This window comes from Oryctolagus cuniculus, chromosome 6 (assembly GCF_964237555.1).
Source record: "Oryctolagus cuniculus chromosome 6, mOryCun1.1, whole genome shotgun sequence".
Taxonomy (NCBI): Eukaryota; Metazoa; Chordata; class Mammalia; order Lagomorpha; family Leporidae; genus Oryctolagus; species Oryctolagus cuniculus.
The window spans coordinates 17,633,074-17,660,521 of record NC_091437.1 but is presented as its reverse complement, the minus strand read 5'-3'; the positions used below and the strand labels follow the sequence as shown (position 1 = coordinate 17,660,521).

The 27,448-nt window shown below is 40.0% G+C and overlaps 1 long non-coding RNA gene across 4 annotated transcripts in view; it reads right to left on the bottom strand.

Moving 5' to 3' along the window:
- The window catches only part of LOC138850135 (uncharacterized), a 155,009-nt gene that overhangs the window by 102,767 nt on the left and 24,794 nt on the right, over window positions 1-27,448 (bottom strand). For all 4 annotated transcript variants that reach the window (XR_011389696.1, XR_011389695.1, XR_011389698.1 and 1 more), the window contains exon 3: window positions 16,367-16,478. This is a non-coding gene — a long non-coding RNA (uncharacterized lncRNA). The remainder of the gene's footprint in view (window positions 1-16,366; window positions 16,479-27,448) is intronic.

Genomic DNA, 27,448 nt, shown 5'->3' with positions numbered 1-27,448 from the left:
TCTTATAGGCAAAACAACAGAGTAACAGAAGGATAAGTCATTTGTCTAAGGTCACATAGATATTGACATACAGATTGAGACACACCTTGAACATGTACAGTAATGTGATTTACTTTCAGAACCATTGTGCTAGGTTTCAGGACACACCAGTTACTTCATTTTCTTTAAATAAATTTAAACCACTCCCTGAGTCTGCGGATGGAAGGAAATTCCATCTCAGCCATTTGAGGGGGCACCAAATCAAATACTTGCACGTTCTGAACCAACCCGATACTGTAGGTGAGTGCAGTGGCAATAAATTCTATTCTAAAATATCACAGTATTTTCTCCACAGTTCCACATACTTGAAGGCCAGGAAACTTAATTCTGTCAGGTTTGCAGGGTACCCTCTTTCTACAGGTTCATGCAAGAATCTCAAAGACACCGCATAGGTGAAGACACTTGAGAAAGACCCCTCGTCTCTAGTCTCCCCCGGTTCTGGAACAAACTGGTCTTGCAGGAGCATGTTCATCAGTTATGCCTGGTTCCTGAACATCAGAGGCTCTGCTATATTTGATAACAAGCTGGAGCCCAGCCATGTACCAGGAAGGAGCATCCCCGCCTGGTCCAATCTCAGGGGAACATCCCCCATCCAACTGTGGAAGTCCTGGAAGTTCCTGGGGTGCTGGGAGATAGCAGGGTGCAGAAGCTCTCCCACACCTGCCCACTACGTACTCTCACAACTCTCCTCCTCCCAAACTATACCCAGGTCCTGGTGGTCCTTCTCCCCAGGAACAATCTGATGTTATTGTTCCATGAATTGCTCTCGATACATCTCTCAGCGAGCACTGTGATTTCTTTTTCTGGCACGTTCTACTTCTGGTTCTATCATGCAAAATTACTATTGATTTCCTTAAATAAGAAACACAGAAGAGTAAGTCACCTATAGCAAAGAGGACAAAAGGAAAACTAATAACTCGGTAAATGATCCCACCCCCACGCATGTTTACTTCAAAATCGCCCTGATAGATATATCCCAAAACACTAATCACATATATCAAATCATGACATTTTAAATGCCTGTTCCCTCTTTTTTGCATTTTTAAAATTTTCTGTAATGATTTGCAGATTTGTGAATTTTTTAGAAGTTGATCTTTCATTTAAAAGTTATCACGTTGGGGATTTGTATAAATTCATACCGATGCTGATTTTTACCTGATTTAAGAATGCCAAGAATGCTTCGTAGTTATAAATCAGACAAATACATCCTATGGTGTGTATGGCATGTGATTTCAGTGAATGATCATGGCATATATCAGGCTTTATTTTAACTTAAAAAATATTTTAAGAAAAAAAAACAGCTAAAAAACACTATTCAGTTCCTTTAGAGAAAAAAAGAAGGAAAAGGCCACCCACTTATGGAGAAATAAAATGAATCTCATCCATCACGTCTCCATTCCAGCAGGCTCAAAACCACTCCAGCAACTGTTCTAGAGGAAAACATTTTATCCATAACTTAAAAAGTTGGTAGAATTTAGAGACAATGAACACTGTATTGTGGTGGACCTACTGCACATTGTATCACTTCCAATGATGTCAATCACAAGCCACGGTTTGACTACTGAGATTAAAATTTATCTCACAGCTATTCAACTCCAGCACATTTTGCATTTTATAACCAGTTTCCCAAAGCTGGTTATCCTCCTGACATGGAAGGTAAGACAGTTTTGAACATGTGTGACAGTGTATTTTTGCAGAAAATGAAAACAGACCACCCCAGAAGTTAAGATATTTAATATATTTGAGGGGCACAAATAGTTTTTCCAGAAGTTGGAGGGTAAAACTCATAATATTAAGTGCTGAAATTTCCCATATTCCAATGGTTCTCCTAAAAAGCATAGAAAAACCAAAGTTCTTAAGAACTGCATCAAATTCCTAAGAAGAATGTTGAATCACTTGGCTTCCACACATAGCTTAGTAGTGAGGCACTACTTTAGATTCTAACATATTTTCAAAGAGGAAGTTTGTTATTAGGGCAGGCTTGATATTAACATTGGCTACTCAGAATAATCAATTGATTCTAACCTAGGTCTTAAATTATAATTTACTGTTGGTTTAACTTCAGTACTACTGATTTATTTGACTGTAATGACTCATGTTTGAATCAACAGTGTTTTGTTAAGAGCAGGGAGGTAAGACTACCCCGTAAGTTATACTTAAAATATATATACTGTGCATTTTATTTTACTTTTTGTGTTTATTTTTATTTATTGGAAAAGCTAGGTAATACACACATACATACACACACACATATATGTGTGTGTGTGTGTATATACATATATATATATACACATACATATATATATAGGGGGAGAGAGAGATAGAGGCAGAAGGATCTTTCTTTTTTTTTTTTTTTTTTTGACAGGCAGAGTGGACAGTGAGAGAGAGAGAGAGACAGAGAGAAAGGTCTTCCTTTTTGCCATTGGTTCACCCTCCAATGGCCGCCGCGGCCAGCGCGCTGCGGCTGGCGCACCGCGCTGATCCAATGGCAGGAGCCAGGAGCCAGGTGCTTTTCCTGGTCTCCCATGGGGTGCAGGGCCCAAGCACCTGGGCCATCCTCCACTGCACTCCCTGGCCACAGCAGAGGGCTGGCTTGGAAGAGGGGCAACCGGGACAGAATCCGGCGCCCCGACCGGGACTAGAACCCGGTGTGCCGGCGCCGCTAGGTGGAGGATTAGCCTAGTGAGCCGCGGCGCCGGCATGAAGGATCTTTCATATGCTAGTTCACTCCCCAAGTGGTCACAACAGGTGAAGTTGGGCCAGCCAAAGCCAGGAACCAGGATTTACCTGTGGATCTCCCAGGTATCCAAGTGCTCCAGCCATCATCCGTGGCCTCCAGGGTGCTCGTTAGCAGGAAGCTGGGTCAGAAGTACAGGAGGACTTGTTCCCAGGCACTCTGATATGGAATTAGAGTGCTCCAAGAAGTGACTTAACACACTGTGCCACAACACCCTTGCCAGGTTTCAGCCTCAGCTAGCCCTAGTTGTGGGTTAAGTCACCACTTGGGACACCCTCATCCCATGTAGGAGTCCGGGGGATCAAGTCCTGCCTCTGCCTCCAGTCCAGCTTTCTACTAAAGAGCATACTGGGAGCCAGTGGATGAAGGCATAAGTGCCTGGACCTCTGGCTGCCCATGTGGGACTTTTGGATGGAATTCTCATTTCTGGCTTTGGCCTGGTCCAGCCCTAACTGTTTTGGCCATTTGAGGAGTGAACCAACAGAATGCAAGAATGAGCTCTCTCGCGTGCGTGCTCTCTCTCTCTCTCTCTCTCCTCTTTTCAAATGAATAAACAAATCTTTTAAAAATATGCATCACTCTTAGTACCTATTATCCCAATCACTTACCACCACTACCCCAAATGTTAAATGATTCTTACTAGAGTAGTTCACAATTGATCATAATGATAAGACTAAGAGTCAAAGGGATCACATAAACAAGAATAGTGTCTGCAAATACTAGCTGATAGAATAAAAAAGGGAGAGAACGATCCAACATGGGAAGTGAGATACACAGCAGACCCATAGAATGGCAGATGTCCTAAACAGCACTCTGACCTCAGAATCAGCCCTTAAGGCATGCGGATTCGGCTGAAAAGCCCATGAGAGTATTTCAGGCATGGAAAGCCAAGACACTCTGGGGAAGAAAAAAAAAAAAAAAAAAACCTAAATGAAAGATCTCTGCGAGTGAGATCCCAGTGGAAAGAACGGGTCATCAAAGAAGGATGTACCTTTCTTTGAAGGGAGGAGAGAACTTCCACTTTGACCATGGCTTTGTCTAAATATGATCAGAGTCGGTGAACTCAGGGTGCTTCCATAGCCTTGGCAGCTCATGACAAGAGCCTAGGGTGATTACTGATGCCATAAACAAGAGTGTCAATTTGTTAAGTCAACAACAGGAGTCACTGTGCACTTACTCCTCATGTAGGATCTTTGTCCTTAGTGTGCTGTACATTGAGATTTAATGCTATAAGTAGTACTCAAACAGTATTTTTCACTTTATGTTTCTGTGTGGGAGCAAACTGTTGAAATCTTTCCTCAATGTATGCTAAACTGATCTTCTGTATATAAAAAGAATCGAAAATGAATCTTGATGTGAATGGAAGGGGAGAGGGAGTGGGAAAGGGGAGGGTTGCAGGTGGGAGGGACGTTATGGGGGGGAAGCCATTGTAATCCATAAGCTGTACTTTGGAAATTTATATTCATTAAATAAAGTTAAAAAATATTTGCAAACTAAAAAAAAAAAAAAAATGATTCCTACTAGTGTAGTATAAAGTCTTTTACCATTGTAGAGTGTGAATTTTTATTAGTGTATAAAGCTTTCAGGGGAAAGGTTTGACCAGCACCATCCAAGTGAATACTTGTTTCCCTTCAAAATTCGTAGCTTAAAATTTTAGCACCTAATGAGAAGTTATTAGGTGATGAGACCTTAAAGAAGTAATTAGGACATGGAGGTGGAGCCCTTGCAAATGATTATAAGCGCCATTAAGAGACTTGTCAGAGCAGCCAGTGCTTTGGCTTAGTGGGTAAAGCCGCCGCCTGCAGTGCCAGCACCCCATACGGGCGCCGGTTCAAGTCCCGGCTACTCCACTTCTGATCCAGCTCTGTGCTATCACCTGGGAAAGCAGCGGAAGATGGCCCAAGTCCTTGTGTGCCTGCACCCACATGGGAGACCCACAAGAAGGTCCTGGCTCCTGGCTTTGGATCTCCTCAGCTTTGGCCATTGCAGTCATTTGGGGAGTGAACCAGTGGAATATGGAAGACCTCTCTCTTTCTGGCTCTACCTCTCTCTGTAACTGTCTTTCAAATAAATAAATAAATATTTTAAAAAATAAAAAAATTTAAAAAAATAAAAATAAAGACTTCAGAAAGCACTCTAGCTTTACTTCTGCATATGAGGACACAGTGAGAAGTTTTCTTTCTACCTCTCTCCTTCTCAGGGGTCAGACCAACATAACAGTCAGGAGATTCTCCCCACTGCTAGGGTTTACAAAATAATTTGAGTTTCTTCCAAAGGTCCATGTATTAGAGTCTTGGTCTCCAGAGTCTTATATTAATGGACTAAGCAGGTACTTAATTGAACTATGGTATCTGGAAGTGGTGCATTTAGGAAGTGACTGGATTGGATGAGCTGGCTAGGGTGGGCCCCCATGATCAAATCATGATGGCTGTATAGGGAGAGGCCACGTAGAAGGCAGAGGAAGAGTGTGTTACCTATGTTGTGCTGCTTCTTGGCTCACCATGTGATCATCTCTCTGTCACCTTCTGACATTACCAGATGCGTAACCAGTGGGATTTCTTAGTGAATCTCTGAACTGTAATCTAAAATAAACCTTCCTTCCTTTCTTCCTAAGAATCACTCTGTAGGTATTTAAAGTAATGAAAAGCTGAATAGAACACCTACTTATTTTGACACTCTTCTGTTTATTCTTCATGAGTACTTAGCAAATCTTTTATACTTCCAATCCTGACTTTCTGTCAGCTTCCTAGAAGACCTAGACTTACAAAATTACTCAGCAATGAAAAGAAATGAGAAATGTCACAGACAAATCTCAAAAACATTATCCAGATTCAAAAAAGTCCAACCTCAAAGGGATAAATATGATATTACTTTATATGAAGTCCTAGAGCAGGTAAAACTAGTCTATTATCAGAAATAATCCAAACAATGGCTGTTTCCAGATGTTACAAATAGGCACTGCCCGGGAAGATACATGACCAGATTTTCTGTGGTGATGACAATGTTTTACATTTTGATAGGGGTTCGATTTATATAAAAAAAAACTCACCTAATGGTGCATCACTCCATCTTAGTCAAAGGCCAACAAGTGATCATGGTAGGCTTGAGCTTTGTGTATTTCATCATTTGAAAACTTTACCATGAAACAAGAACTGCAAGAAATATTGAAATTTACTTATATGCTTGTTGAAGTTTCTAGACAGAAATATACCAATTCTGCAACTTACTGTGAGATTCATCAGATAAAAGCAAGATGGTTTGATAGATGAATAGGAAAATGAGTAGACACACAGATATGTCATTATGAAAGTGTAGTAAGGGCAGGTGTTTAACCTAGCAGTTAAGATTCCCACTTCCAACTTCAGAACGCCTGGGATGGGTTCTCATTTTCCAGCTCCGGACTCCAATACTTGCTAATGTAGACCCTGGGAGGCAGTGGTGAAAGCTCAAGCAGTCGACTCCCTGCTAGCTACCTGGGAGACTTGGCTTGCATTCCCATCTTGGATATGATCCCGTCCCACTCATTATGGACATGTGGGGAGTGATCCAGCAAATGTTAGTTCAGTCTCTGTCTCTTTCAGCCAGAATGGGGCTGGGCTGAAGGTGGGAGCCACTCAGTTCAGGTCTCCCACAACAGTAGCAGGGACTCAACTACTAGAGCTACAATCTGCTGCTTCCCATAGTTTGCATTGGCAGGAAACTGCAGTGAGGAGCCAGATCAGGAATCGGACTTAGATACCCTGATACAATAGACGGACTTCTTAACCACTAGCCCAATTGCCCTACTCAGAATACTCAGTTTTAATGTGAAAAGAAATACGAGGATGGCAGCCATGTAGTAAGCATAGAAAAAAAAATTCAGGAAAATAGGAAATTCTAAAAGGGATGCTTAGAGAACTCAAGAACAAACATTTCTTAGGAGTACAAAAAAAAAAAAAAAGAGATTGGTCAATTATCTGCTGTCTTTTACTTATTACTGTATTTCATGCAGTTTCACAGATCAGTGGAAGAATTTGGTGACTATTAGTAACAAGTATATATAAAATAAGCAAATGTGTAAAAAGAATTCCTTATAAACTCCAAGAAAAACAAAAAGCTTTATAACAAGTAGAATTTCACTACATGATAAGCTCAGCTGTTGACAATATTAATGTAGTCACAGGAATGTAGACACTCGATATTGATTTAACCAAAAATGATGCTATATTCACACTGAACGTGATGAAAGATGGGAATTATGTCCACTGGTGGTGAGCGGTGATAAAAAACTAAATAGTTATGTTCCATAGTTGGACATCAGTAGATAATGTCTAAAATAAAGAAAGCAGAAAAAAAATCAAGGGAAGAAAAAAAGAGAAGCAAACAGAAAAAAAAAAAAAAACCAGGTTATTTAGATACATAGCATAAGAAAGGGCTAAGAATTAAAAGCCATCATTCTTGAGAGAAGAAACTGAGCAAGTTGGTGTACAAGCAGGGGCTACTGTTTGTCATAGCCTTGTTGTTTCTCTTGGCTTCTGAAAGTATGTACATACATTTACATTGATAAACATCATAATTTATATTATTTGACTATTTAGTACAAGTGCAGGTTTGGTGAGAATTTATTTTCCCAGACTGTATCTACTGAAACACTAGATAGTCCTTGATATATCAAAAAGAAATGAGGGCTGGCACTGTGATGCAGTGGGTTAACGCCCTGGCCTGAAGTGCTGCCATCCCATATGGGAACTGGTTCGAGACCCAGCTACTCCACTTCCTGTCCAGCTCTCTGCTATGGCCTGGGAGAGCAGTGGAGGATGGCCCAAGTCCTTGGGCCCCTGCACCCACATGGGAGACTTGGAGGAAGCTCCTGGCTCCTGGCTTCGGATCAACATAGCTCCGGCCGTTGTGGCCAATTGGAGAGTAAACCAGCTGATGGAGGACCTCTCTCTCTTTCTCTCTCCGCCTCTCTCCTATCTGTGTGACTCTGACTTTCAAATAAATAAATAAATCTTTAAAAAATAAATAAATAAAAATAAAAAAGGAATGAATGCAAAGACTTTAGGGAGTGGGAAAAACATAGTGGATTTACCACATGCAAATTGTCTATACCACCATGTCTGTGTTCCATGGTGAGGGTGGGGAACAAGAATCCACTTTCTTCACCAAGGTCTATGATATATGGCACTGAGAACAACACAGTACTTTTGAAAAATACTTTTATGATTGTTCTCTTGTGATACTAGATGGAATTCCCAATGGATGGGCTTCTCTGGTTTCACTAAAATGCCCACGATGGGGCATTTAATCCATGGAAGATGAGACATAGTTACCACAGTAAAAAGAATGCTCTAACTTAGTATTTCTGACAATAGTTCATCCACCATGTTGCCTATGAGTTTGAAATAGAATAACCCCTTAAAGTCTTCCTTTTATAAGTGAAAAAAAAAAAAAAACAACAGGATATAGTAAAGTATACCACCAAAATAGAAATTAAATTCTTGGTCTCTCACCCAATTCCTAGAAAAAGGTCATTTTACAAGAACCTTGGGTGATTGCAGATGCCATAAACAAGAGTGTCAATTGTTAAAACAACAACAGGAGTCACTGTGCACTTACTCCCCATGTAGGATCTCTGTCCTTAATGTATTGTGCTATGTGAATTAACAGTATAACTAGTACTCAAACAGTGCTTTATACTTTGTAGGGGAAAAAAAAAGGTCATTTTAAAAGATCTACGAGGTTCCTTTAATGAAGAAGTTCCTGGGGCCAGTGCTGTGGCGCAGTGCATTAACACCCTGGCCAGGTGCCAGCATCCCATATAGGTGCCGGTTCTAGTCCTGGCTGCTCCTCTTCCAATCCAGCTCTCTGCTGTGGCCTGGGAAAGCAGTAGAAGATGGCCCAAGAGCTCAGGCCCCTGCACCCGTGTGGGAGACCAGGAAGAAGCTCCTGGCTTCTGGCTTTGGATTGGTGCAGCTCCGGCTGTTGCGGCCAATTGGGGAGTGAACCATCAGATGGAAGACTTCTCTCTCTCTCTCTCTCTCTGCCTCTCCTCTCTGTGCGTAACTCTGACTTTCAAATAAATAAATAAATCTTTAAAAAAATTAAAAAATAAAGATAATGAAGACGTTCCCAATGATCATGAAGTCTCAACTAAAGTAGAAAAGGGATGCAGGGATGCACTGCATAGAAATAAGAGCCCGTAATCTGGAGTCAGGCTACTTGGGTTCAATTTCTGGATCCGCCACTTACTATCTGTGTGATTTTGGCATTTACCAAGTTAAATATGCAAAATATGTGTAATAAAGAAATGAATACTCAAATATTTGGAGAAATATATGACACTGTCTGAGAACCAACACTATTTCCTGAGAACACAGGATTCTAGTCCTATCCAGCATTCTCATAAAACAAAACCTAACAGGTATTTTGACCACCTAAATATAAGCTTGAGTCACATCATCCTACAAAACATTGCTTCCAAGAAAGACACTTAATTTATATTAGGAATGACAACTGGATATAGTGGTTTCATTGTTATACCCGTCATTTAGAGGCAAATGGTTTTACAAAGAAGTAAAATGGGGTAATGCAGATGGATTTAAGTCATCGTGTGTAATAATCACCTTGAAAGTTCAGGGTATTTTTCTTTAGATTTAGTTAGCTGTCCTAACTAGCAAGCAGTAACTGATTCTGTTTTTTCCCAAAACTAAATTGCACTTGTTGAGGAACCAAAGCCTTAGAGATAGCACATAGAAATACGGTGCTATTCACCAAATTATATATGATGCCGCTACCAAATTAGTAACCACACCTTGCAAAATTTTTCCTTGCAGTTCATCATCTCCAGGCTCTACTGGTGTGATGATTATAGAAAAAAAGAGGAATGCTTTTACCATTTAATGGAGCTGAGACTTCCACTGGGCCATTTCATACTCTTTATGCCACTTGAAGACCAGGGGGCAGGGGTGTATGTTTTAGCCTGGTTTGATGGATACTAATTCTCAAGGAAAAACAGGATTGCAGCTATACAATGGGGGGAGGGGGGAGAATAAACAGAACACCTTCTCATATTACCATGCCCAGGGCTAAAAGTTAATCAAGGACTGGCAATCTATTCAGGCAGAACCACCAAAAGCTTAGATCCCTCAGGAATGAAGGCTTGTGTGACCCCACTGGGTAAAGAATCCCAGCCAGCTGAGGTGCTAGCAGAGGGCAAAGCAAACAGAAATGTCTGGTGGAGGAAGAAAGTCATAAATACCAGCAACAGCCTCATGGCCATTTGTAGAAACAAAGACTACAGCCTCTACCTACTTCTTCTTCCTTGCTGTGTCATGACTATATCTGCACATTTTGATTAAACTCCCTCTTGTTTCGGAAGTTGTTGGTAGTAATTAATGATATAATGAATGTCACCAGTGACTAAATAAGTGGGATTGTGTAGAACTAAAGCAAATGGATATTCCCTGGAGATTTTGGACTTGCATCTGGACTCACTTTGGATTTTGTCACTTAAGGGAGGGAAGGAGCATACTGTAAGTTGTATGATGATCATTATATCACCATAGGTGATGAAACTTTTGAATATAAGTACAAGTCTACTTTAGGACATTCAAAGAAAATGGAATTAAAAGACAACCTTATTTTGGTGAAAAAGTTTTTGAAAGCCACGTGCAGTATTCTTCACAATAGATGGTTTACATGAACTGTTCGAAGAACTCTCATTTGTGTAGGAAGACTAATACACATAGCCAAAAGAGTAAACTGGAGTGAGCATGAGTCATTTGTCGACTGCATTAACCCCTTCCTACTGGGTAGAAAGCACCACTTTGTGGGAGCCTTGGCAAGAAACTCAGCTCACATCTGCATCGGAAGGCAAAAGCAGGCCCAAGAATGCCCTTATCTTGCCCCAGGGACAGGTGCCACATCTCAACCGCTGGGTTCTTTGACCCAGCTTTTGTACCTTCAGCAAGTGACATAGGCATGAAGGCACAGTTACGTTGCTGTGTTCAGTAGCAAATATGGATATTGGGAGTGAGTGACCATGACCGTATTGTTCCAGCACTCTCCTCAGGGGAGTTAGGGCCAGTGGTGGCTCACAAACCACTGAGAAGTAACTGTGCCTCTGTTCCCACTCCCTGGCCTCCCTTATTTCCTACCTTATATCACTCCAATAAATTCCTACACCCTCAATTAGTTTTTCAATGCTTGCAATGAAGAACCAAGTGAGACAAAACTGTTTTCACTATTTTAGAAGAAAGACAGCCACTTTGTGGGGGTCCATCGGAAAACAGGAAGGAAACAAGACATGAGCGTTGTTAAAGGAGGCCCTTTCTGCCTGAAGCCAGAAGCTAAACATATCAGGAAGTCAGATAATAATGAGCCAAAGTCTCAGCCCCAACCTATCACACCTAAGAGAAAAGAGACAGAGAAAAAACATTGCAGGATTTATGATTGAGACCTGGAAAAGACTGGTCCCAAGCCTCCTCACACCAACTCTAGTGCACTCGTTTGACAAAGGTGTTTCTTACAAACCCACAAGCTGTGGGTGTAGTTTCAGGGGTTCAGGAGCCCCTGAAGACTTTTCCTGCCCTACCTGCCCCCAAAACAAACTAATTCATTCATTAGATCGTAACTAAGTACAGGGACACAGCCACCAATGGAATCCCCATATTAGATATGACTGATTCAGCTACTAATTAATTTTTGAAAAGAGGGCAAAATTAAGCATAATGTTTAGCAAGACAAAGGTGAAAAAAACCTACAAGTACATTTTTATGATTCAAGGCTCAAACTCAAGAATTGCACCAAATTTCCACCTAAGTATCTTTTCTGTAGAATTCAGTAACTCCTCATAAAAGAGAGTTTTGCTACAGAGTGTATTAACTCCTCTTCATTTAGTCAATTTTAAAATATCCTTTTTGCCTGTCCAACATCCAAATGAAGCCTTTGTCTTTTCCTCTTCCAGTTTCTGTTGTTCCAAATGGATGAGTGCCCAGCCCCGCTGAAGGGAGAATTTCTCCCCAGGAGTCAATGACTTCCTTAGAGGCTGATAATTCAAGTTTCCTCTGTCAATCTAAATCTAGCACCGGAAATAAAGCTTTGTTCTTGGCCAGCTATCCCATGTGAGCCAGGTTCAAATGAATTCAAGTGAAGGTGCAGTGCTAAGTCAGGGCCCCAGGACGTGTCAGAGCAGCATCTACCTCAGACATAGCTCCAGCCTCCTGCCTCTGCTCCCTCTTTCAGCAGCAAGCAGCTGGAAGGGACCTTGAAAAGTGCAGGGAAAATGTACATTGTATTTTAATTCCACTTTTTCACAACCTTTAAAAATTCTTATTTTTATGTATATGAGAGAGACACACAAAAGGAAAAGAGGGAGAGGGAGAGAGGGAAAGGGAGAGAGAAAGGGGGAAAGGGAGAGAGAAAAACAAATTCCCATCCCCTGCTTCATTCCCCAAATACCAAAAATGGCTAGGACAGGACTGGGTTTGGACCAAGAGCCAAAACTCAACCTAGACCTACCCTGTGGGTGGCAGGACACCAATTACTCATGCCATCACTGCTTCCCCCATGGTCTGCATTAGAGGGAAGCGAGAGTCAGGACACAGATCAAACCCAGGCACTTGTGTACATTTTTCCACAAACTTCTTCAAGTTCCCTCATACAATCAGCCAGACGCCCCAAATCGAACAGAACTGGATTCCTAGCTTCTCCTCTCCTTGCCAGTCCTCTAGAAACTGCCCGCTGCCCTCTCACCCCTTGGGCAGACTCTCATCGTATCCTACAGGGATTTCAGCAGTCGCTGTCAAAGGCGCTTAAAGTGGACCCTTCTAACAGATTCTACACATTACCCCAAAGTGGCTTTTCCAAAACAAATCATTCTTCTGCTTAAAATTATTCAATGCCTTTCCACTCCTTAGGAAGAAGTCCCCACATGTTAGCATACATATGAGGCCACACAGAATTTAGTCCTCTGCAGAGTCCAATGTTCCTACACTATTCAAAATGTTTCTTATTGCCTCTTGCCTGAGGCTCTTTCACCAGAAGAGGGACTGAAGAAGAAACTATTTTGAGCATCCTTCTCTCCATCCATTTATTCCCCTAGTTAAATCTGCTTCTCCTTCTAACCTTGGTTCAGATAATGCCTCTGCCTGAAGGCCCTACCAATGACCAGACCTCAGTATTCGTGAACAGCTCTGTCAAAGCTATCCCTGTGTTGTAATTTCCTGGCTGTCACTATCCCCAGTGCCAATCAATGCCAGGCTACCTGAAGTCCTGTAAGCAATAGATGCCAAACTAATGCACAATTTATAAACATGGGTGCTCTTCTAGTACTACTTTCCCTTCTATAAGCAGACATACAAGGGATCTTCAAAACGTTTGAGGACGACACCTCTGATGACAAAGCTGAACATGGATTTCCAAAATTTTCTGACAAAATAAACTTTTAATTTCATTTTCCATGAACATTTTGAAGTTTTTCATATTCATAAGCAATCAGACACTGATCAGTTCTGTCTTTTAAAAAGCTTCATTCTTTTGAGTTTTATTTCTGCACTAAATTAAGTTCTTAACTTTTTAATATAAGACAAAAGTAGTCAAGCAAACTGATGAGAACAGTATTGCTGAATATAGAACACAGGTAGTACTACATTTTAAAATTGCACTTTGTCATCTTTTACTAAAGAAATAATGATCTACCACCTTTGAAAAGAAAGGAGCTTGCTCAGCACATAAAAGTTATGACATATTGCCACACCCAAGGATTCCATGTGGCAGACTTTACTCACAACCAGTCAATCTAGTTTTTAAAAATGTACTTGCTTATTTATTTGAAGAAATACACAGAGATGGACAGAGACAGAGGGGTTCCAACCACAGACCCACTTTCCAAATGTCCACAATGGCTGAAGCCAGGAGCCAGGAACTCAATTTAGGTCTCCCAGGTGGATGGCAGGAACCCAACCACTGGAGCCATCACCACTGCTTCCTAAGTTCTACTTTGACAAGAAGCTGGAGTCAGGAGCCAGAGTCATTGTAAGCATTTGGAGGGTGAACCAGTGTCTATGTGTCACTCTCCTGTACCTTTCTCTCTCTCTCGCTCTCTCGCTCTTTCTTCATTCTTAAATAAATAAATATGTATTGTTTTAAATGCAAAGGTTTCCAAAACCTGTCTTTCCTGAGAATTCTTTTGCAACTCATGTTGGGACAAAAGATTTCAGCGACTGCTATTTGTTTTCTCTGAGCTCCGTGCTGGAAAATTTTTATGCAACCGAAGAAACTTTGTCTATACATCTGTGATTTTTTTTTTTATTTGTCAGGTAGAGTTAGACAGTGAGAGAGAGAGACAGAGAGAAAGGTCTTCCTTCCGTTGGCTCGCTCCCCAAATGGCCACTACAGCCAGCGCTGTGCCAGTCTGAAGCCAAAAGCCAGGTGCTTCCTCCTGGTCTCCCATGCGGGTGTAGGGCCCAAGCACTTGGGCTATCCTCCACTGCCCTCCTGGGCCACAGCAGAGAGCTGGACTGGAAGACGAGCAACCAGGACTAGAACCCAGAGCCAATATGGGATGCTGATGCCACAGGCGGAGGATTAACCAAGTGAGCCACAGCGCCAGCCCCACATTTGTGATTTTATCACCAAATTCCATTTTACAGGATGGCTACTTTCACTAACAACCTGATAATACTTCCTAGAATCGAGGATATTCACACATATCTAGCTTGGGAAAATGCATTTTACAGTTGTCAATCCTTCAGTTAGTATTCTTTGTCTTAAATAACATGAATGAGAAAGAATATTAATAGTGTTCAATAAATTCATATTTAAAAGTTATAAGAGATTGTAAGACTGTTGGGATTCTGGATTTATCTAATTTATTAAGAAGTATTTGGAGTTCCTTCTTAGAACTGTTATAGAAATACTATAGTAACAGAAATTATAGATATAAATGTAGATATAGATATTTGAAACACATAATTTTCTCTCTTCTACATGCTGTAAACCATGATGAAGTCAGTGGAATTCTGAAAGAATGCATATCTATATGCCTCTACTAAGTCCTACACTCCTATTCTGTATAAGTCTTAACAATTAAGATATGTTCAGAGGAAAATCATACAATGTTATTTTCTTCATTTTCACAGAAAATACTGATGAAAGTTAGGAAATTATGAATTAAAGCATTTGGATCACAATACTGCGAAAGTCCTTTTTATGGTCAAACCTTACAGTTGGAACTTCACAGATATTTTTTCCTTTTTAAGTGTTTAAAAGCTCCATTTGTCTTTCAGAGTCCAGTAGTTGCCTAACTTTCCATGAGTGCTAATATGAGTTAAGAGCAGATCCACAGATCCTGAAAGAAGTTTCCTGAAGTATTTTTATTATTTATATTTCATTTGAGAATAGAAGGAAGGTAATACTCCCCATGAGCCAATGAGCAATGGTCCAAGTGTTTAATGGGAAACCCATTAGTTGTTAATATTGGAGAGTCCTAAATTCTAATTTCTGCCTTATCTCTCCCTTATGCTCTTATTATTTAAGCCTGGAACAGAGATTTTAATTGGAAAAAGGCATTCGTGAAACTGTCAAGCAGCAGTAAGCAGGATGGGAGGATGTGCTGAGATTCCCTCGTGCCCTACATTACAATTCCTTTATTATATACCAGGTTGGAATTGAGTGTGAGAATGCAGTTGCATCTCACGTTGGTGCATTTTGATACCGTCAGTGCATTAAAAGACACTGTGGTTTGCCCCATCTGGGGCAGGTTAACAATTCACACAGAAGTTTCCTATTACACATCTTAGGTTGATCACTCTTAGGGGACTCCCTGAGTGCTGGAGTTTTTATAAAAGATCTGAGTCGCCTGGAGTTGAGTGTGAAAGACTTTTCAAAGACCGCTGCCATAGCAGGCCATAGAAAAAGCCCTTTTCAGGAGAAAAGACAATGATAACCATTGCGATTTCACTGTTCTGGCTGGCTCTACTGGGGAAAAAAGTTGATTCTCTAGTCCAGGTACTGTTTCAATAAACAGGTGGTGGTAATTAATTTGTGCAAGATGACAGTATTGTATAACAGTTTCTGTTTCTCACACAGTGACAAAATTATCATATCAAGGATAAGACACAAAGTCTTCATAGTATTTTGATTTAAAATATCAAAAATGGTGTTTTAACCACAGAAAATTTTCAATTGCAGGAAAATAAATCCTTTGACCTCTCCTGGCACATCTGACAAAGTTGGGAATTTCTTCTATTCTTTTGTAGGCTAGAGATGAACACTGAGAGCTACGATTCTTCATGCCATATCAGAACATGTTGTTCAGATTTCTATGACATTTTTTTACTTTCAGTCCTGCAACTACTGGCATTAGCTCCTAACACTGATGCCATCTCACCATTTTCCCGTGATTACTCAAGGGAAATGGATATTTATTCAAATTCACTCATTGCATATTCGTCTTAATACTTAAAAGAACACCATTTTATGTACTAAATTGATCTAGGGTAATGTAAACAGCTACAGAAGGTACCCACAGTAGGCAGTGTGATTCAGCAGAAGTACAGACTGTATGGTAGCTTGACCTCAGTTACTGCTAATTTGTAGTCACTTTACCTTGGCCATCCATTTCCAGTTTTCCAAAGCTCCAGCTTCAACCACTCACTATTATCTTTAGACTCATCATCTTCTTCCACCTTTTGATCCCCATATGACATGTCTTTCCTACCTGAAAAAAAAAAATATGTGGCCATGAGAAATGACTCCTAAACCTTTTTACCAAACTTCCAATTGTTTCTGCACCATTTCTCTATTCATCTCATAATAGGGCATATGTGTATACAAAGGTAAATGGCAGAATGTTGGGTTCACATTCATGTTCACTCTTGGAATATTAGTTTTTACTCAAAGTCCTGAAGATTTAAATTGTTGAACTTTTTTACAAAGTTCATTTGTGAGACAGAGAGATAGATAGAGACAGACCGGCAGCACTCTAATCTGATAGTTCATTCCCCATGTACCTGCAATGGCCCTGGCTGGTATGGAAGCAGGGAAGTGGGAACTTGGTCCAGGTCTCCCAGATGGAAGGCAAGAATCTAACACATTGAGCCATTACTGCTGCCTCTCAGGGTCTGAATTAGCAGGATGTTGGAACTGGAAACTGGAGCCAAGAATCAAACTGAGACACTCTAATGTGGGATCTTGGCATATTAACAGACATCTTAACCACCAGGCTAAAAGGCTATCCCTGAACTGAACTTTCAAAAGTTGTACAAAACTGCATTGATAATGTCAGTGATGTGGGTCTTTTCCATGGCAGCCAACCTTATATTACCGTCTAGAGGCCTAAAGCAAAAATAATTTTCATTAGCAGTATTTAATAAAATAATCTACTTGAAACTCCTTAATAAATTTTAAATTCCAAATTTCTCAGATCTCCAAACCACATTAGTAAGCTATGGAACTTTGTTTTGCTGTAATATATTTCTTCTGAGATAAATAAGTCCATATAATCCCATCACACCTTCAATTTTTATAATTGGGCTTTCTGATATCAGCTGGAGGAATTCTAGGCTGGCCTAGCCTGACTGGTGGCAAAGGTAAAATATACACCTCTACTATAAAAGATATATTCAAAATAATGAATGATCAGTAGAGTACAGGCACCAATGAATCAGAAAGGACAGTGGCCACTTCATAGTACCAGTGTATCCAAGCAGAATATTATTCATGGTTTCTATATCAAACAATAGAATCAGCATGATCCTGCAAGTTCCAAGGATATCAGACATCCTTTCATCCTCTTGCTGAAGTTCATTAATCTTGGTGCTAAAGAATACAAGTAATGAGTACTGAGGATTTACTAGATCTCTTATAACCAACAATATCTTAGACATCTAAATTGAGCTACCCACATTACAATGTCATGGTCTTTGCCCCAATTTCCTACACTGAAAGGCCTCTGAGGGAAGACAGAGACACATAAATTGAAGAAGGATCTTCTTTAACACTACATGGTTCTCTAGCTCATCCTCCCGACCTTTCCCAAATAAACAGTGTACCTCACACTGTGAAAAACAATGAAAGTAATTCCCAGTATATTTTTGGGTGGCATTGGATACTGAGTCACAATCAATGTTAATTCTAGGCACTCATAAAATCACTATGGTCTAATAGTAAGACTGAGGATAATGGGATCATGTTGGAAAATGGAGAACGTGCCCAAGATCAGTGGAACAAGAAACCCATCCAACTGCTTATAGGCGGATGGACATCTTTGCCCGCTGGTAGAATCCCTACTCTGGCTCACTGAGCAGTGAGAAGGGCTAAATACAAGATACTAGTGTTTCTCAATCCAAGGTCCAAAACTAACTGCACAATACCTGTATGCCAAGTTTCAGTTATTCAACCCAACAGAAGAAGACTTCTTGCACATGTGGCAGTCCCATACGAGTGTTTCTGTGTTTCTGCATGACATAGTTTCCGAGATCCAGGATCTTTCCCAATTAAATCTCTGTGACCGTGGCCAGCACTGTGGCATAGTAGGTTAAGCCTTGCCTGCAGTTCCGCCATCCCATAAGGGTGCTGGTTCAAGTCCACTTCTGATCCAGCTCCCTGCTGATGGCCTGGAAAAGCAGTGGAAGATGGCCCAAGTGCTTGGGCCACTGCAGCCACGTGGGAGACCCAGAAAAGCTCCTGGCTCCTGGCTTTGGATCAGCTCTGGACATTGTGACCATTTGGTCAGTGAACCAGAGGATGGAAGACCTCTCTGTCTCTCCCTCTCTCTGTCTGTAACTCTGCTTTTCAAACATTTTTAAAAACAAATAAATAAATCTCTGTGATTATCATTATCAGTCTCTGCATCCATATGGTGACAGTAAGAAAAAGAGACTGCAAAAGATACACACTACTTCTTAAATGTCTTTACCTGAAAATGGAAGCATCATTTCTACTTACATTCTATTTGCTGGACATAGCCAAATGATCACATGTAAGTACAAAGCAAACTGGTAGGGATACCCTAGAAGTAATTCAGGAAGAATAAAAGAGTAAATACTTTGGCAAAGAGTCAGTAGTCTTGTCAGATGGCACAACTTGAGAGATTTATGTCCTGGTAAACACTTAAAAGATAATTTTATTAAAAGTACACCAATAGATGCATTGGAAATTTCTAATGACTAGGCAATTGAAGAAGAAAAATTGGTTTTGTCTTCAGATGGTTTATTTGACAGCTGGTATAGACTGCTACAGAATTATAGCCCTTCTCATTATGGGACATGTATTCTATAGAATACTATACAGCAGTAAAAAACAATGAAATCCAATCAATTGCAACAAAATGGAGGAATCTGGAACATATCATGCTGAGTGAAATAAGCCAGTCCCAAAGGGACAAATATCATATGTTCTCCATGATCTGTGACAACTAACCAAGCACCAAAAAGGAAACCTGTTGAAGTGAAATGGACACTATGAGAAACAGTGACTTGATCAGCCCTTGTCCTGACTGTTGACGAACAAATTAATACTTTATCCCTTTTAGTATTTTTTTTGTTCTACTTAATACTATTGGTTGAACTCTGTAATTAATACACAATTATTCTTAAGTGTTGAAACTTAACTCAAAAGTGATCCCTGTTAAATATAAGAGTGGGAATAAGAGAGGGAGGAGATGTACAATTTGGGACATGATCACTTGGACTTGCCCCAAACAGTAGAGTTAGAAACAGACCAGTTGATTCCAATTCAATCCCATCAAGGTGGCATGTACCAATGCCATCTCACTTGTCCAAGTGATCAATTTCTGTTCACAATTGATTATAATGATAGGACTAAGAGTCAAAGGGATCACATAAACAAGACTAATGTCTGCAAATACTAACTGATAGAATAAAAAAGGGAGAGAACGATCCAACATGGGAAGTGGGATACACAGCAGACCCATAGAATGTCAGATGTCCTAAACAGCACTCTGACCTCAGAATCAGCCCTTAAGGCACTCGGATCCGGCTGAAAAGCCCATGAGAGTATTTTAGGCATGGAAAGTCAAGACACTCTGGCAAAAAAAGAAAAAAGAAAAAAAAACCCTGTATGAAAGATCTCTGCAAGTGAGATCCCAGTGGAAAGAACGGGTCATCAAAGAAGGAGGTACCTTTCTCTGAAGGGAGGAAAGAACTTCCACTTTGACTATGACCTTGTCTAAATATGATCAGATTCGGTGAACTCAAAAGGCTTCCATAGCCTTGGCAACTCATGACAAGAGCCTAGGGTGATTACTGATGTCATAAACAAGAGTGTCAATTTGTTAAGTCAACAACAGGAATCACTGTGCACTTACTCCTCATGTAGGATCTCTGTCCTTAATGTGTTGTACATTGTGAATTAATGCTATAACTAGTACTCAAACAGTATTTTATGCTTTGTGTTTCTGTGTGAGTGCAAACTGTTGAAGTCTTTACTTAATATATGCTAAATTGATCTTCTGTATATAAAGATAATTGAAAATGAATCTTGATGTGAATGGAAGGGGAGAGGGAGTGGGAGAGGAGAGGGTTGCAGGTGGGAGGGAAGTTATGAGGGGGGGAAAGCCATTGTAATCCATAAGCTGTACTTTGGAAATTTATATTCATTAAGTAAAAGTTAAAAAAAAAGAATTATAGCCCTTCTCAAGAGTGTCTGTGAAAGAAATGGAGAAAGAAGTCCATCCAACAGACACACGTGTGAGTTATATCTCTATTTTCCTGCCATTTATTTAAAGAAAAATAAACGAATTACAGTTTCTGTACTGGTGCATAGGCACTGGCTAATGGTTTGCCCAAATGGCCCTCTGAGAACAGAACAAGTTTAGTAATGTTTATGTCCCATGTGAATGTTCACTACAAGGCCACCAATGCTTAAGAGGTGTTTAGAAAAACAACAATGACAACAACAACACATGGAAAGTGTTGTCAGGGGAAGATATAAATAGCTGGTAAAGCTTTATGACCAGCTGCAGAAACAAGGGCTATATATCATCTAGAGATTCCAGACTTGAAGATGAATGCATTAAACGGGCATCATTAAGTTAACCTAACTCATAGTGCTGAGATCATTTGTCTGTTTGTTATAGGTTCATTTTGTCAACTGAAGGTATTTTAAAATTTTATATAAGGATTAAAATGGAAAATGCATGTCTATGTGCTTATGTATGTGTGTGTGTTTATGTACATGTGTTAGTGCATATGCTGGTACACTATTAATAGAATCTGGGCATCTATTGTTTTTATGTGGAGTACCTTATTTATGACTAATAAAACAGGATCTTAGAAGTAATCCACCATGGATCCCAAGGGATGATTGTATTTATTTTTGCTTAGCTGGTCAGAACTGTATTATTTTATTTTAATCCAAGAACAGACATAATATTTCCCACCCATAAAATAGATTGCCATTTTTTAAACATTTGCTGTTACAAATGGGATCTTGTGTGGAATCCAATGTATCTACTTCTTTTGTAATGATCTCACCTTACTCTTGTAAACAATTCCATAACTGAAAAATAATAGCATAAAATATATGGAATGTGTTCATACTTACCTAAAATATGTAACAGTTTTCTCATAATATATAAATGGAATGATAAAAATATGTATAAAAAGTAATCAAGCTGGAACTGAGTGAATATAAGTTATATATACAAAGCAATAAAATGATTTTTTATTATATTTCCAAAAGAGGAAGAAAAAGCTTAATAATAGATGGTGGCTGGAAGAGAGGTGAGATATCATGTTAGAAACTGATGGAAACTATGCAACTGAAAAAGGGTTAATATCCAGAATCTATAAAAACCTAAAGAAACTCAACAACACACAATTCAGTTAAGAAATGGGCAAAGGATTTGAACAGACATTTTTCAAGAGAAGAAGTCCAAATGGCCAACAGACACATGAAAAAATGCTTAGGATCACTAGCTGTAACATGGAAATGCAAATCAAAACCACAAAGAGGTTTCACCTCACCCCAGTTAGAATGGCTCTCATACAGAAATTAACAAACAACAAATGCTGATGATGATGTGGGGGAAAAGGTACCCCAATCCACTGTTGGTAGGAATGTAAACTGGTCTGGCCACCATGGAAGACAGTATGGAGATACCTCAGAAATCTGAATATAGACCTACAATATAATCCAACCATCCCACTCCTGGAAATTTACCCAAACCAAAATAATTCAGCATATGAAAGAGTTGTATGTACCTTCATGTTCACTGCAGCTCAATTTACAATAGCTAAGATATGGAATCAATCCAGATGCCCAACAACTGTTGACTAGATAAAGAAATTATGGTAGATACACATTATTGAGTATTACTCAGCTGTAAAAAAAAAAATGAAATCCTGTCTTTTGCAACAAAATGGATGCCACTGGAAACCACTATACTTAATGAAATAAGCCAGTCCCAAAAAGACAGATATCATGTTTTCCCTGTTCTGGTATAACTAATAGAGTACCTAAATTGTAATGTATTGGAGTGAAATGTACATTTTTAGACTTAATGACTGTTTACAGCCCATGTCTCTTCTGTTGAGGAATAGTGTTTTTTTCTTCATACTATTTGTTTAAGTCTTTAGTTAGTGTAGGATTAACCTTATAATCATTAAGTAAGGTGAAGTAGATCTTTGTAAAAGTTAAGAGTGGGCCGGCGCCACGGCTCAATAGGCTAATCCTCTGCCTGCGGCACCAGCACACCGGCATACCGGGTTCTAGTCCCGGTCAGGGTGCCAGATTCTGTCCCAGTTGCCCCTCTTCCAGACCAGCTCTCTGCTATGGCCCAGGAGTGCAGTGGAGGATGGCCCAAGTCCTTGGGTCCTTCACATGCATGGGAGACCAGGAGAAGCACCTGGCTCCTGGCTATGGATCAGCGCGATGCCCCGGCCATGGCAGCCATTGGAGGGTGAATCAACAGCAAAGGAAGACCTTTCTCTCTGTCTCTCTCACTGTAACTCTGCCTGTCACAAGGCAAGAGAGATCGGAGTCTACTCATGTAGTGCCTGAAACAGTACAAGCTGGTTCTGTGACTCTAAGGAGCTGCTTGAAAATAGCAAAATGTTCACACTTTATAATCCAACAAGAAAAGTGGGTACATGGGCAAAAATTTGCCCAAAACTGTGAAGTGAAGGTACTCTGGACTTAAAATCTTGCCTCTGCTGCTTTCAAATATGTGACTTAGACAATTGCTTAACATATTTGTCCTTCAAAATTGGGCTCCTTAACCTTTTTCTTATCTGAAAAATTAAATAATACCTACCTCTTGGGGTTTGGTGTAAGGATAAAAATGTGGTAAACATTTGTATAGCTCTTAGGATAATGCCTGGCACATACTAAGTACTCAGATTTGGTTTTATTTCATTTTATGAATTCATTTATTTGAAAGGGAGGGAAGGAAAGGAGAGGGAAAAAAGGGAGAGAGAGAAAAAAAGAAATGGACAGAGAGTAAGAGAGCTCTTCCCCATTGGTTCACTCTTCAAATACCTGCAACAACTAAGACTAGGCTGGATTGAACCAGGGGCTGCAAATTTAATCCAGATCTCCTGTGTGGATAGGAGGAATCCAAATCACCTGCTCCATCATTCTATCTCCCAGGTCCTGCATTATCAGGAAACTGGAGTCAGAAGCCAGAATTGGGAATTGAACCAAGTTACTATAATGTGCAATGTGAGCATCTTAACCATTAGGTTAAATACCCACCCTCAAGACTCAAATTTTAGACACAGTAATTATTATGGAAGCTTTGGTTCTAACAAGAAAGAAATATCAGCCAATGGAAAAATCCACTAGATACGAGCTGGAGTATCATGTAATCATTCACTGGAATTAACTACCACTGTTAAAGTATACTTAACCAGATTTGCCTGCAACTGTATGCATAAACCTTAGAAACATTATGCTTAAAAATAAAGGCCGGCGCCGCGGCTCAATAGGCTAATACTCCACCTTGCGGCACCGGCACACCGGGTTCTAGTCCCGGTTGGGGCGCCGGATTCTGTCCCGGTTACCCCTCTTCCAGGCCAGCTCTCTGCTGTGGCCTGGGAAGGCAGTGGAGGATGGCCCAAGTGCTTGGGCCCTGCACCCCATGGGAGACCAGGAGAAGCACCTGGCTCCTGCCTTCGGATCAGCGCGATGCGCTGGCCGCGGCAGCCATTGGAGGGTGAACCAACGGCAAAGGAAGACCTTTCTCTCTGTCTCTCTCTCACTGTCCACTCTGTCAAAAAAATAAATAAATAAATAAAGCAAAGACCCAAAGAATATATACAGAATTATACAGTTTATGAGAGGCTCAAAAATGCAAAAGAGTAGTATCATAAATACGCATACCTTTGGGTGCCAGTTGTACAAGTCAAAAAACTTGACTAGGAAGATGACACACCAACCTATATTAAACATTATCAATGAAGTGACAAACAAAATAATAAGATTAAAAGTTGAAACAAAGCAGTCTCATTACTTTTTATTTCTTTAAAGGAAAACACAGCACAATCAAAAAGAAAAGAAGGAAGGAACTGTGGAAGGGCCAATCGCCAATCGTTACTTTGTTCTTCTCTCCTTGCAACTGTATTAAGTCTATCGCTGAGATAAGGGGACATCCCCCAGGCACAGGACTTCTCTTGTTCACTCTGCATGTTCTGACATATAAGCTAAAACTTTATTTTGACAATTATGCTCCATATTAAATTCATTTCTAACAATTCTAAATGCTAAATTTTGTCTTAAAAACTTAGAGGGATATTATTCCTTCAAAAAGCAAAAACTTAAAAAAAATGAAGAAAATCCAGTATGGGCTCATGTGATGCAACACTGGAATCGCTTGACACAGATATTTCAAAAATGAGTCACACTGATGAAAGGCCCCCAAAGCCTACATTCAGTGGGAGACAGGAAATTTCCCAAAGGGGTATCAGGTCCTTGCTGTTACCTGAAGAGCTTGAGAGTGACTATAAGATCTTATTTCTCAAAAAAGGCAGAATTTCACATTTCCAGGTAAAATATCCTAAATTTTTATTGCTGGTGCATTGAAGCTCCCAAGACCACCCTCTGGTTCAATGACTCTTCAGTTTCTAGAACTCAATAAAACTGCCCTATTCAGGGTTATGAGTTACTACAGGGAAAGGATACAGTTTGGACCCAACAAAGGGAAAAGACAAAAAGGACAGAATCTGGGAGAAACTGGGTACAAGTCTGCAATTATCCTTTCCCTGTTGAGTCTCGTGGGTAGGATTTAATTCACCCAGCAACAATGTGTGACAGCAGCCAGAGAGGCTCACCTGAGCCCTGGTGCCCAGGGTTTTTACAGGAGGTCAGTCATGGTCAGGTAAGCATGGAACACATGCATGACCAACCTTTAGCCACTCACACTCCAGTCCCTCAGAGGCCAACCTGAAGAATAAGGCCCAACGTGTCAGGCACACACACAAAAAAACTTCACCATAAATCATATTACATCCCTTCCTCCTCTTAGTAACAGGCTCCCCGCTTTTCCTTTAAGTATCCTCCTTTTTCTCTCTCAGTCCATCAGTTCAGTTAGAGATGTCCAGGGCTAGGTCACATGACCCATGCTGGGCAAAGGGTGCCTGCTCACAGATAAACAAGTGATCCAAGCTGAGTAAATAGAAACTCCCCTTGGGAACTATCAGGAAAGAAACACTCTTTCATTCCAGGTTGATAGAGTCAGGAGACCATGCAAACCTTGACATGGTGTTGGACATCTTTGACATCACACATTGAAGCCCTGTCTGAAAACGAGACCAAGATAGCAGACAGCAGAGATCTGAGACAGAAAGAGTCTAATTCCTTAGAATAATGGTGAACAGCTCCTAGATTTATTCAAGGTTGAAGCCACCAACCTTCCAAAAATACTAGCAAGTTTTGCCATAGCTAGACTAGACTAAGTGCATTTCTGTCGGTTGCAACCAGATAAAAGACCCCAGCCAGCTGGAAGATATATGTTGGGAGGGAATGTTGTGATGTGAAAACATTATCAATACACATTTCAACTTATGCTTAAGCTAAATAGATGCTTAATAAGTGTTAATTAATTTTGATGACATTGTGAAATGTTAATTTATGATAGGCAAACAGGCAGAATTTAGTTAACAATATACAAAATGGATGATCCCATATACTAATTTTAATAAACTTTTTAAACAATAGTTTTATATTTACAAACAAAAATTAGTAAACCATAAAAGTTTCCAAATATTCCTCCCCCACACACTTCCTGTAATCATCAACACACAGTTCTTCTAATTAATTATCTTACATTATTATGATTCTATTGACCAATATGGATGCATTAGATCAAGTAAAGTCCATAGCTCATTCAGGTTTCTTTTTACCTAACATCCTTTTTTTAAAAAGATTTTATTTATTTATTTGAGAGATAGAGTTACATACAGAGAAAGAGAAAGACAGAGAGAAAGGTCTTCCATCCACTGGTTCACTCCCCAGATGGCAGAGAGCTGGATCAGAAGGGGAGCAGCTGGAACTCAAACTGAAGCCCATATGGGATTTTGGCGCCAAAGGCAGAGGCTTAGCCCATTATGCCACAGCGCCAGCCCCTTACCTAGAGTCCTTTTCCTGTTTCAGGATCCCATCCAGATATCAAATTACATTCAGTTGTTGGCTCTCCTTAGCCTCCTCTCCTCTGTGACCATTTCTTGGACTTGACTTTTTTTGATGACTGATAGTTTTGAGGAATACTCATCAGGCATATTGTAGGATGAACCTCTACAAATTTTTAAAATGTTATTCTCATAAACTGGATTGGCTACAGATTTTTGGGAGCAAGATCACATAAGTAAACCATCATTTACATCACAGCATGTTAAGGCTACACAGGACCACCATGATTTACTACTATTAATGTTGGCCTCGATCATCTGATTGAAATAGTGTTTGTCAGATTTCTCCATGGTAAAGTTATTCTTTTGTTCCGCTCTCCATCATGCATTTTTTGAGGGAGGCCACTATAGTGTTTGTCAGATTTCTCCATGGTAAAGTTATTCTTTTGTTCCTGCTCTCCATCTTGCATTTTTTGAGGGAAGTCACTACACATAGCCCTTACTTAAGGAACAAGGGCTCATTCTCCTTTAGCTTGGAGTAATGATGACAATTCTCCTGCTGGGAAGATTTCCGTCTTCTCTCCCATTTATTAATTTACTCAGTAATTTATTTATAATAGTATGAACTCACGGATGTTTATTTTGTACTTTGGGTTGGAATCCACTATTACTTTATTTTATTGCACAAAATTTCCATCTTTGGGCACTGGAAGATCATTCTGTTGGCTCCTATGCCCTCTGGCACTCTCCATCAATGTGTGGGAGTTTATTTTTGCTTTTCAAAGGTTTTGTTCATTGGTTTTAAGCACTTCATTACTTTTCTGGTACTACATGATGCTTTAGGCTCATCTTGTGCATTTTCTGCCTCAGTCCTAGAAACAGCTCTTTCTCCCAGGAGTAAGGATTCCTTTTTAATGACAATGGTATTAGAAAACAAGATCCATTACTCTTTTTATTTACTGATTTTGGTGTCACAGATTTTCTCTCCTGATTTTCTGTTTTCAATTTCATTGATTTACGTTCTAATTTTTCTATCTTTTCTTTTGCTTGCTTTACATGGATTTTTTCTCTAGTTTGCTACAGTAGGAGCATAAATGGTAAC